Below are 10,538 nucleotides of genomic sequence, written 5' to 3'. Positions count from 1 at the left end.
ATGTTGACCTAGTAGAGTAGACCTCTTCGAATCATATTTGTCAACACGAACTCAGTTCGTATGGTAGAATGGCTACCGATCTCGATCATATGTTGTAACCTCAGGCGTACCTCAAGGGTCTAATTTTGGTCCCCTACTTTTTTTAGTATTTATCAAAAACCTTCCCCGAATCTCATCCAACGAGCTGATGTTTGCCGACGATCTCAACATTTTTACAAAAATTACCTACCTTGCAAAGTGTCGTAGACTGCAACACGATCTAGATTCCCTACACGAATGGTGCCGATGCAACAACCTGCACTTAAATGATTCAAAATGCAAAGGAAGCTATGTCTTTTACTCGTTCATATAGTCCACTTCAATATAATTATACCATAGATAAGACCATCCTGGAAAAAGACAATGTAATTAAGGATCTGGGTATTCACTTTGATCCCGCTTTAAATTTGTCCTACCACATAAGAAACAAGATAAAACGTGCACTCTAGACTTTGGGATTTATTATATGAGCAAGTACCGCCTTTAGGAATACTTTTACTATAATAGCTCTGTATACTTCGTTGGTGAGCAGCAAGCTGGAGTAGGTACTGTGCATTAATTTGGTTCCCACTACACCGAAACTACGTCCACGAAATTGAACACGTCCGACGTAGGCTTTTAAAATACCTATGCTACCGAGAAGATGGGTGTTATCCCCCAAGAGGTGTCTCTCAGTCGATTATGTGTGCGCGGTTTGAACTTTTACCTCTTAGTACCAGAAGAAAGCGGCTATGTGTTACCTTTCTTTACGAACTTTTGTGCAATGCTATCGATTGCCCTTTTCTACTAAACAAAATCGGGTTCCGCGTTCCAAGATTGTCGTCAAGATGCGCAGCAACATTCAACCTGTTTAGATGCAGAACTGCTGCGTTACAGAGATCACCAGTTCATTTAGTGTGCTCACTAATAGTGAACAAATGACCTTCCACGACCGATATATTTAATATTACTTTAAACGCACTCGTACAATTCGTAGAATGAAATTTGGTTGTATCCGAGTTGGTTTTTAGCGCATTTCCACAAAAATAAAAATAAAAATGCGCTATTGTGGCCACTTTGTCCGTCCGTCCGCTAACTTTGCGACGCTACTAGTTCTTTATCTTAAGAGCGATTGTTCTACTTTTTTCGCTATTTGGTTCGTTATGGTGTCGAGTCTTGTACCAAAGAAGGAATTTTTTCTGTACTGCTTACAAAAAAAGTTATTGTAAAAAAAACAAAAAACCGTTTTTTACATGTTCCATAATTTTACACTTTTGCCGTTTATTAACGATCCTAGAGATCGTTTATAATTTTGCATTGCTATCTGTCGCCTGCCGGTTGGTCTCTCCGTCTGTTCCTTTGTCTGTCTGTCCATCTATCTGTCCGTGTGAACGATAACTTTGTTTAGAAATGTTCGATCGCTTTTACATCTCCGTTAGTTATGAACTGAATTGCATGAAATTCAATATGGGCATAGATTTAGCCATATAATACGCAATGCCAAAAGTTGAATCGAATCGATTCAAAATTCACAGTGCCCTTTTCGCATCTCGACCATTTATAACCCGAATTGCAAACTTTTTTACTTATAAAAGTATTTGAATGAAATTTGATACATAGGCACTTGGAATAAAGGAAAATCAAACGCCATTTTCAAAATTTGGTTTTGCGCATGCGCAGTGCCAACTTTTTTATTTATGGAAGAATTTAAACGAAATTTGATACATAGGCACTTAGGATAAAGGAAAATCAAACGCCAATTTCAAAATTTGGTTTTGCGCATGCGCAGTGCCAACTTTTTTATTTATAGAAGAATTTAAACGAAATTTGATACATAAGCACTTCGAATAAAGGAAAATCAAACGCCAATTTCAAAATTTGGTTTTGCGCATGAGCAGTTCCAACTTTCTTATTTAGAAAAGCATTGAAATGAAATTCTTCTCATAAACTGAAATTGAAGTAACACGTCAAAAATGGATTGCCCATGTGCAACGCTATCTTTCATATTTGTGGCCGGATTTTTACGATTTTAACAAAAGTTGCATCTTACAAATGGGAAATGAATGCAAGTGGAAATGCGCTTTATGTAAATCGTTTACGATTACTTTTTAACTTGTTATATTTTTGTTTGTTTGTTTTTTTCTTGAATAGTTAACGGCGCGCAATAACTTTAATATTTCTTTTTTAGATATTGTCCTGTTATGGAGTATTTACTTGTTTGGACAATAATAATAATAATAATTATTATTATTATTGTGGTCGGTCGGTGTTTCTTGTGAGAACTCAGGTCTAGCCTGGCTAACTAATCGCACGGATTAAAATCAATTATTATTAATATTATTATGTTGCATCTCGACTACTTCATCGATGAAATTGTTTGTTAAACGGAACTGTATCTGAATTAAAAAAAAAAATTGGATTGGATGTTGAAGAAACTCGAAAGTTGATAATATGGCAAGAATTTAAAAATGGGCTGCTACACGCATGTTTATAGTACGTTAATTTGCTAATTAACAAAGCCAAAGGAAGAATGGGACCCCATCAGGAAGCTTATGTCAAATGTGTTTAGGAGAGACAAGGTGTGTGTCCATACTTTGGCGGTCGTCGCCCAATGGGGACAGGTGACCACTATGAAACCTTCCAATGATTAAGATGAGAAAGTGTCATTTAGATAAATGAGGATGTTCAGTCATGCAGTGTTTACTTATTTTTGTAGGTTTCACATAGGACCAAATCATGCAGTTTAGCATTTCCTTGACCACCTCAATAGGTACTTTCACTTGTTTAAATATTCCACGAAAAGAGGAAGGATTTCCTGCTGATCGCCCCTAGTAACACTATATATCGAACAACAGAGATGACAAAATCTTTCTCTTTAATAACAATTCGTCATCATTAGTTATGTGACAAGCAAAAATTTATAAGTGGGTATATCTTCCCTGGTCCATTGGCCTGGTCTTTTAGATTTTATCATTCATCTTATTCTAGTAGGTTCCTAATGGGTGAACTTCTTTGTCTCCTTCTTTGACTGCATGCTTTTTTTAAATTAATGACATTTCACAAACATTATAGCACATACATATTGTTTAATTTCCTTAGGAAAAAATTAACATACTGAACCGGTATTTACCAGATGACATGAATGAAATTCGTGCGAAGTTGTATTGTAAATAAGTTAATAGTTGATTGACCCCCATTTCGTGGATATGGTCCACCCCAACTAGGTAATGCTTATGCGTTTTATAAATTTGTTGTTTGTATAATAATTAATTTGGAGATCGAGCAGGTACAGTGGAGGCAGACGAAGACGTTTTATGGCCGAGAAACTGGCGCAAACAGATTGTCATGAATAAAGCAATGCTTTCGGAGTAGTTTCAATTAAGTGAATGTCATTTAAAAGTGACAAATATTAATTTGCAATTCAATGGATTTGAATTTGCACTCTTAGAAATTCGCTACTTTGCTTAACCTAATAAGTAGGTATGCCCATAATCCGATAGATCTAGCATTTTCGTCAGTAATTAGTACGCGAAATAGTTTCAATAGTTCACCATCTTTATTGACAACGATCCACTGCATCGAACTTGCTCAACTTTTCTTAAATAACTTGTTCGCCTCCGGTACTCAAGTCAGTATAATTTATACAGATTTCACAAAGACATTTGACTTAGTTGGTCACGGTGCACTGTTGGACACACTCGATACGTCTGGATTAATGGTAAACGTTCCTAAATTCTATTCATATACCTAAGCTCTATCAAAACATTGCTTCCTACACTTTTAAGTAGTACTGTGCGCTTTATTACGGTGTTCCGCAAGGTTCTAACTTAGGTCCTTTCATTTTATGTCACTAATAAAACATTGTGCTCCTTCTTTTGGAGGTATGTATACTGATGTGCAAAAAAATGTCTCAATTAAATTATTCGTATACCGGAAACGTTTTCTTGAAACCTGTAGGAAATTGATTTTGAAACAAAATTGGATCTAAATATAATAGGGCATGGAGAAGGACGATTCTTATTTTCTATCAAATCCCTTTTGTGTCATAGAGTATAGTGATTGCAACAAAAGTTCATTCACTGAAAAACTTCCATAGTAGGAAAAAGGTACTACTACAGTAATTGCGCGGTTTGTGGCTATAAAAAAATATGAGCGGGGATCTGGAAAACTCTGCGCGGAAGGGGTTGAGGAAAAGGGGAAATAATGTTAGCGTAGGTATAAGAAACCATTTCACATAATTAAGTGATAGAATTTCATTACTGTACTTTCGATTGGGTGTGAAGGGGGCAAAAACATATACTGTGTAGTGAAACCTTCAGTTTTAACATGTCTGTCTTATTTTTATACGCCCGGATTTATGTGAGCTCATGGAACTGTGAAATCCGTTTAAAAGTTGCGTATCTGAAGTTATGGCGGTTCAGTCATCATCCTTTTGGAGGGAGTTCTCTCTACAAGGGCAACCGAACCGCTCGTTCGTCATGAGTCGATTCCTTATTCAGGGAGTGCAGTGGGCAACGAAGATAAAGTTGGCATAACAGTTTGATCAAAACCAACATTCACCAAATTCATTGAAGAAATGGCAAAACTCACTATTTTGCTGGGCGAAAACAATCTTCTTCAGTATCCCCTTTGATGAAAATGTTTGAAACGCCAAAATTTCAAACGACTATAGGTATCATATCTCGGAAATGCAGTATAGTCAAAAGATAAAGGATAGTCTCAACGGGAATCGCTACATATATGGTACGGTAGGACAATGCGAAAAAATGTTAATAAATTGTTTAGTTATATCGAGAATCAGTGAGGCACGCCGATAAGAAGCTACGATAATTAATATGGTTGATCAGTTGATGTCGAGGTCAAGTCAAGTCAAGTGTCAAGGTTAAAAGGGAAAACAGTGTACTCTAGAGCACCCGTAAGTTGGTGGCGTGAACCCCTTCTCAAATGCAAATGTCTCGAGAACTAAGTGTTATAGGAAAGAGTACCCACACAGTCAAAATACTAACACATTTAACAGGAGCGCGGATTTCATTCACAAATTTATCACTTCGACATCTGTGTTACAAACTGAAACTAAACACAATTAAATTTACTTGCTTGTTATATCAAACAAAAATCTTCACTTCTCGAAAATTACGGAACACTCTCGAATGTCTGCATATTATATATCATAGAAAAAAATCAGTCACATTCTATATGGACTTTATTAAACCTCGATAACGTTCTAGATAATTCGCAACAATATACTATGAATATGAATCTGGAAAATGCGACGAGGCGATTAGGCTGATTATCTCATGGGGGAAACATTTATATGGCAGCATATATTTAAGAGAATCAATACTTGTCGCAATATCCTGATTGTGGTCGCATAACCGTTTTAAAAATTGTTATTAATCCAATTTGTACGACATTTTTAGCTACGATGCGAGAAATATCTTCGCGTATGTGTGAAGATTTGCGGTCGAAATTCAAGAACCAAAATGTACATTTATTGAGCGAAATCTATCTGAATAGCAGTAGAAAACAAGTTAAAAAGTAATCGTAAACGATTTACATAAAGCGCATTTCCACTTGCATTCATTTCCCATTTGTAAGATGCAACTTCTGTTAAAATCGTAAAAATCCGGTCACAAATATGAAAGATAGCGTTCCATAAATAAAAAATTGGCACTGCGCATGCGCAAAACCGCATTTTGAAACTGGCGTTTCTTTTTCCTTTATTCGAAGTGCCTATGTATCAAATTTCGTTTAAATTCTTCCATAAATAAAAAAGTTCGCACTGCGCATGCGCAAAACCAAATTTTGAAACTGGCGTTTGATTTTCCTTTATTCCATGTGTCTATGTATCAAATTTCATTTAAATTCTTCCATAAATAAAAAAGTTGGCACTGCGCATGCGCAAAACCAAATTTTGAAATTGGCGTTTGATTTTCCTTTATCCCAAAGTGCCTATGTATCAAATTTCGTTTAAATTCTTCCATAAATAAAAAAGTTGGCACTGCGCATGCGCAAAACCTAATTTTGAAATTGGCGTTAGATTTTCATTTATTCCAAGTGCCTATGTATCAAATTTCATACAAATACTTTTATAAGTAAAAAAGTTTGCAATTCGGTTTATAAATGGTCGAGATGCGAAAAGGGCACTGTGAATTTTGAATCGATTCGATTCAACTTTTGGCATAGCGTATTATATGGCTAAAGCTATGCCCATATTGAATTTCATGCAATTCAGTTCATAACTAACGGAGATGTAAAAGCGATCGAACATTTCTAAACAAAGTTATTGTTCACACGGACAGATAGATGGACAGACAGACAAAAGAACAGACGGACAGATCAGCATGCAGACGACAGATAGCAATGCAAAATTATAAACGATCTCTAGGATCGTTAATAAACGGCAAAAGTGTAAAATTATGGAACATGTAAAAAACGGCTTTTTGTTTTTTTTACAATAACTTTTTTTGCAAGCGGTACAGAAAAAAATCCTTCCTTGGTACAAGACTTGACACCATAACGAACCAAATAGCGAAAAAAGTAGAACAATAGCTCTTAAGATAGAGAACTAGTAGCGTCGCAAAACGAGCGGACGGACGGACGGACGGACGGACAAAGTGGCCACAATAGCGCATTTTTTTTTTATTTTTGTGGAAATGCGCTAAAAAACTAGCACTTTAGCTTCGGGCAAAAAACATATTAGGTAACGAGAACTCCTAAATTTCTAGTACGTCGTAGAAGAGTAATTAAGAAAAATTCGGAATTGTGACAAATTGTGAGTTACCTGCAATGGTATATGTGTGCGAATAGTAAATTACGGAACGAGAAAAAATTTTTTAGCTCACTGATTCGTAGCAAGGCGTTTTTATTTACGAGTGGTAAAATATACGCGAAGAAACATTTTCGAGTTGGAGAACCGCTTTTCAAATAAAAAAACGCAATTGAATAAATTGACATTAAAACTCATTGTGATAAACAAAAAAGATTTTTTTGGATGGCTAACAGTAACGGCTGCTTAAAAGCAAGTTTCTCAAAGTTGAGCGGCGTCATTGGATAACGCATTATGCGATGAATAAAATTTATGCACCGACATACGGCGTCGAATTTCAAAAAGTCTTCCGAAAGAATGATTTCAATTTTGATCGCACTTCTACAGGGTGTTTTAAAATTAGTGGTCAATTTTAATCTTCAAATCTTAAAAACCTAATTTTTTCCAATAAAACATGATTTATTGATTTTGTTGCACTTACAATTAATGTTGAAAAAAGTTCTCATGTAGCATCAACTCAGTATTGCTAATTTTTGGAAAACTTATTTGTTAAATGCAGTTAGGGGTGCAAGTGTGTACACACGTGCAACTTAAGAATCGCAACAAAAAATGTGTTAATTGCGCGAAAGGGATTTGCATGCATAGTAATATGAATCGAATTAACTAGGATCGTAGTTTTTCGTAAGGTAATACAGCTCTACATTTTTTGTCAATTTGGTAGTGGTTAGGTACTGGAATACAGCGTCTCGTATACAGATTTTGTTGCAAATTCAGATGTAATTGAGGTTATAGCAAAATTAACGATATTAATTCTCTTAGCCTGAGAAAATGCACCAACCTCTTATTTTCTAAAGTTATTATTAAATAAACCCACGAAATAATTGAAGTTAAAATCTGTTACAAGGTATTTTCATGACCTCGTTGTTGTTAGTGCAGATCTTCCACTTTTTTGTAGGTTTTCTTCATATATCCTGAATGGATTATTTAATTTATTCTAAAACCGTTTATCAAGAAATCCGGTTTATTTGTTGTAAATCCAGCATCCATTATCGCATTGCTCTTTGCTACGACCTTAGAGAATGGTCACTGGTCAGTTGAAAGTAGAAACAGCCTAATGTAACATCATTGAATTTATAAACTTAAATTCAATGGTATCACCTCATGTACCTACTTCAATAAATTATAGTCATTAAAATAATATGAAGCAGGAGGGGGTATTTCTTCTCATGAAATGCATGCACGCGCTGTTAAAAATGCCAATGGTATAGTCTAAGGATCGGTACTGGCTTGCTCAATTAGTCGTTGAGATGAAACCCCGGCAATAATCGTAAGAATTCAATTGTACTTCATTTAGAAACTGTTAATGAATCGAAGACGTGGAGATCATTCCAAAACCAATAGATAATGGGCGCAAAAACCAGCTTTGAAACGAAAGCAAATATAGGTACAGTACAACCTCGTTAATCCGAATAGATTCGGACCACCGACCTTTCGGATTATCAAATTTTCGGATTATCGCGAAACTAGTGAAAATAATAAATTTGGACACAAGCATTAAGAAATAAACTTTATTCTTTTCAACGTCTTCAGGGGTGTCATCGTTGTTACGAGGAGCGAAATTATTTCGGACTATCGCGATTTCGGATTAGCGTGTATTCGGATTCTCGAGGTTATACTGTACTATCTAATTTCAAAATGTGGGCATATGTTATTTTGTGTTTGAAGTGTTCATAACCGTTCCTTGCATCATGTGTCGGGTGGACGTTTTTATTTATAATTTAATTAATTAATTCCGGTTTTACCATCTTTTAGTCGTGGAACGATCTCTACTCAATTTAATTCCCTTAAAGTTTCGACGTGTGCTCAAAGGGAAGTTGTCCTTTAGGTAAGATTACCGACAAAACTAATGATAATCGCCACTTAGGCAACCAAACATACACTATCTAAACTGGCAAAGTTGAAGTGTAAGTTTTCCGGCGGGGATTCGTGTGAGATGGGCCGCATGGCATCGCACGTTGGGGGATTTGCTTTGGTGTTTCTTCGTCGCTGTCTTGATATATGCTACAGCAGGTATAATTACAAGAACTGGTAAAAAAAAGTTATACTTCAACGATGTCCTCTTAGATAGTGTATGGTTGGTTGCCTGAGTGGCAGTAAGCTTCCGATTATCATTACTTTAGTCGGCGATCGTACATTTGCCCGTCTTGATTTTTGTCTTCATTATAACGAGATTATTTTGTAAGCTTATGATTGAACTTCTACACTCTTTGGCGTATTTTTAAGGATTTCGTGTCTACAGGGTGATTCCTATAGTACCTGCCACCGTTTGGGAGCGTGTAGGTGGTGCGTAGGGGAGTATTTTGATATAGGACACTTGGGGTCGGAAATCTAAAATAAGGTGCCAGAGCCAAATTTACCTTCTGGAATTTCGCGCCTGTAGGTAGTCAACCCAACCGGCCGGCGGTGCACACGGAGCGATCTCAGGCGGCGATGTGTGGCTGACACTTGATCAGAATTTTGTTTAAACCCACGAAATCCCGTCTGCAACGACGCGTTTCAAGTGAATAAACACTATGGCAATAGTATAATAATAGTTGGCTAGATGTAGGAAGTGCATTGAGAACAACGGTGGCCACGTTGAACGCTTGTAAACGTTGTTGCTTTTGACTGTCGTTTCCCTCCTTCCCTCCCATGTCGCTTCCTCGCGCTAACTCGCTCTGCATCGCTCCGCGCGAAACGTCGGTCGGTTGGGTTGCCTACATACAGGCGTGAAATTCCAGAAGATAAATTTGGTTCTGGCGCCCTTGTTTTAGATTTCCGACCCCAAGTGTCCTATATCAAAATACTCCCCTAGGCACCCCCTATACGCTCCCAAACGGTGGCAGGTACTATAGGAATCACCCTGTATATTGATATTTTGGCATAAATTAGTTCTTTATGGATCAAGAATAAGCGTTGCCGATTTTGACACAAGGTCAACTGGGTGAAAGGTTTTTCAGTGCGTAGGTACAATACTAGGTACGTCAACTACAACTAAAACGTATCAAACACCTCCATGGGACATTGGTAAGGGCCCATCTAAATTTTATTGTTCGTCAGGACATCTTGAAGAATGCGTTGCTACTCCGGAGCAGGTATTATACCGGACTTGGAGAACTGACAAGTCTCACTACATATTTTAATGACGGTGTTGACTGTGCGGTACATGTTTTTCCAAGAAATCTCCTTCTGCAATGCACCGAAATGACCGAAAGCGCCATGATAGATTTTGCCTTCCCGTAACTCCTTTTGGTGTGCAATTTAGTACCGCCATCATCTTATTTCTTGAGTTCGCCCCACGTTGAGCGCCAAAGCTGTAACGGAAAAATAAACGCCCGACTTCGCCGTTTCAGTGTTTATTGAGCAGCTCAACATCCAATTGAAAAAAATAACAATAGTTGACAAAAAACTGTAACAAAATGAAACTTATACCGAGAAAAACACGGACAATTACAACAAATTAAATCTTACCTGCCAAGTGTCAAAATAGTGCACCACTCGGTACTTTTTTAACTGTATAATTTATATCCAAATGTTTCAACGCACAGAACTCTGATCAAGTGCCCAGAAATGTGCCTATGATCAAATATGGTCGAAGATCAAATAGGAAAAATCCACCAAAATTATACTAATCAGATCAGTGATGTTTTCGAGCGGATAAGACCATCTATTTATTTCAAGTCAGTATATTATGTGGATCGGGTACGGACAA

The sequence above is a fragment of the Photinus pyralis genome, unplaced genomic scaffold, assembly GCF_008802855.1.
Source record: "Photinus pyralis isolate 1611_PpyrPB1 unplaced genomic scaffold, Ppyr1.3 Ppyr1.4_LG2, whole genome shotgun sequence".
NCBI lineage: Eukaryota > Metazoa > Arthropoda > Insecta > Coleoptera > Lampyridae > Photinus > Photinus pyralis.
The sequence above is the reverse complement of the archived record's forward strand: the minus strand, read 5'-3'. Positions refer to the sequence as shown.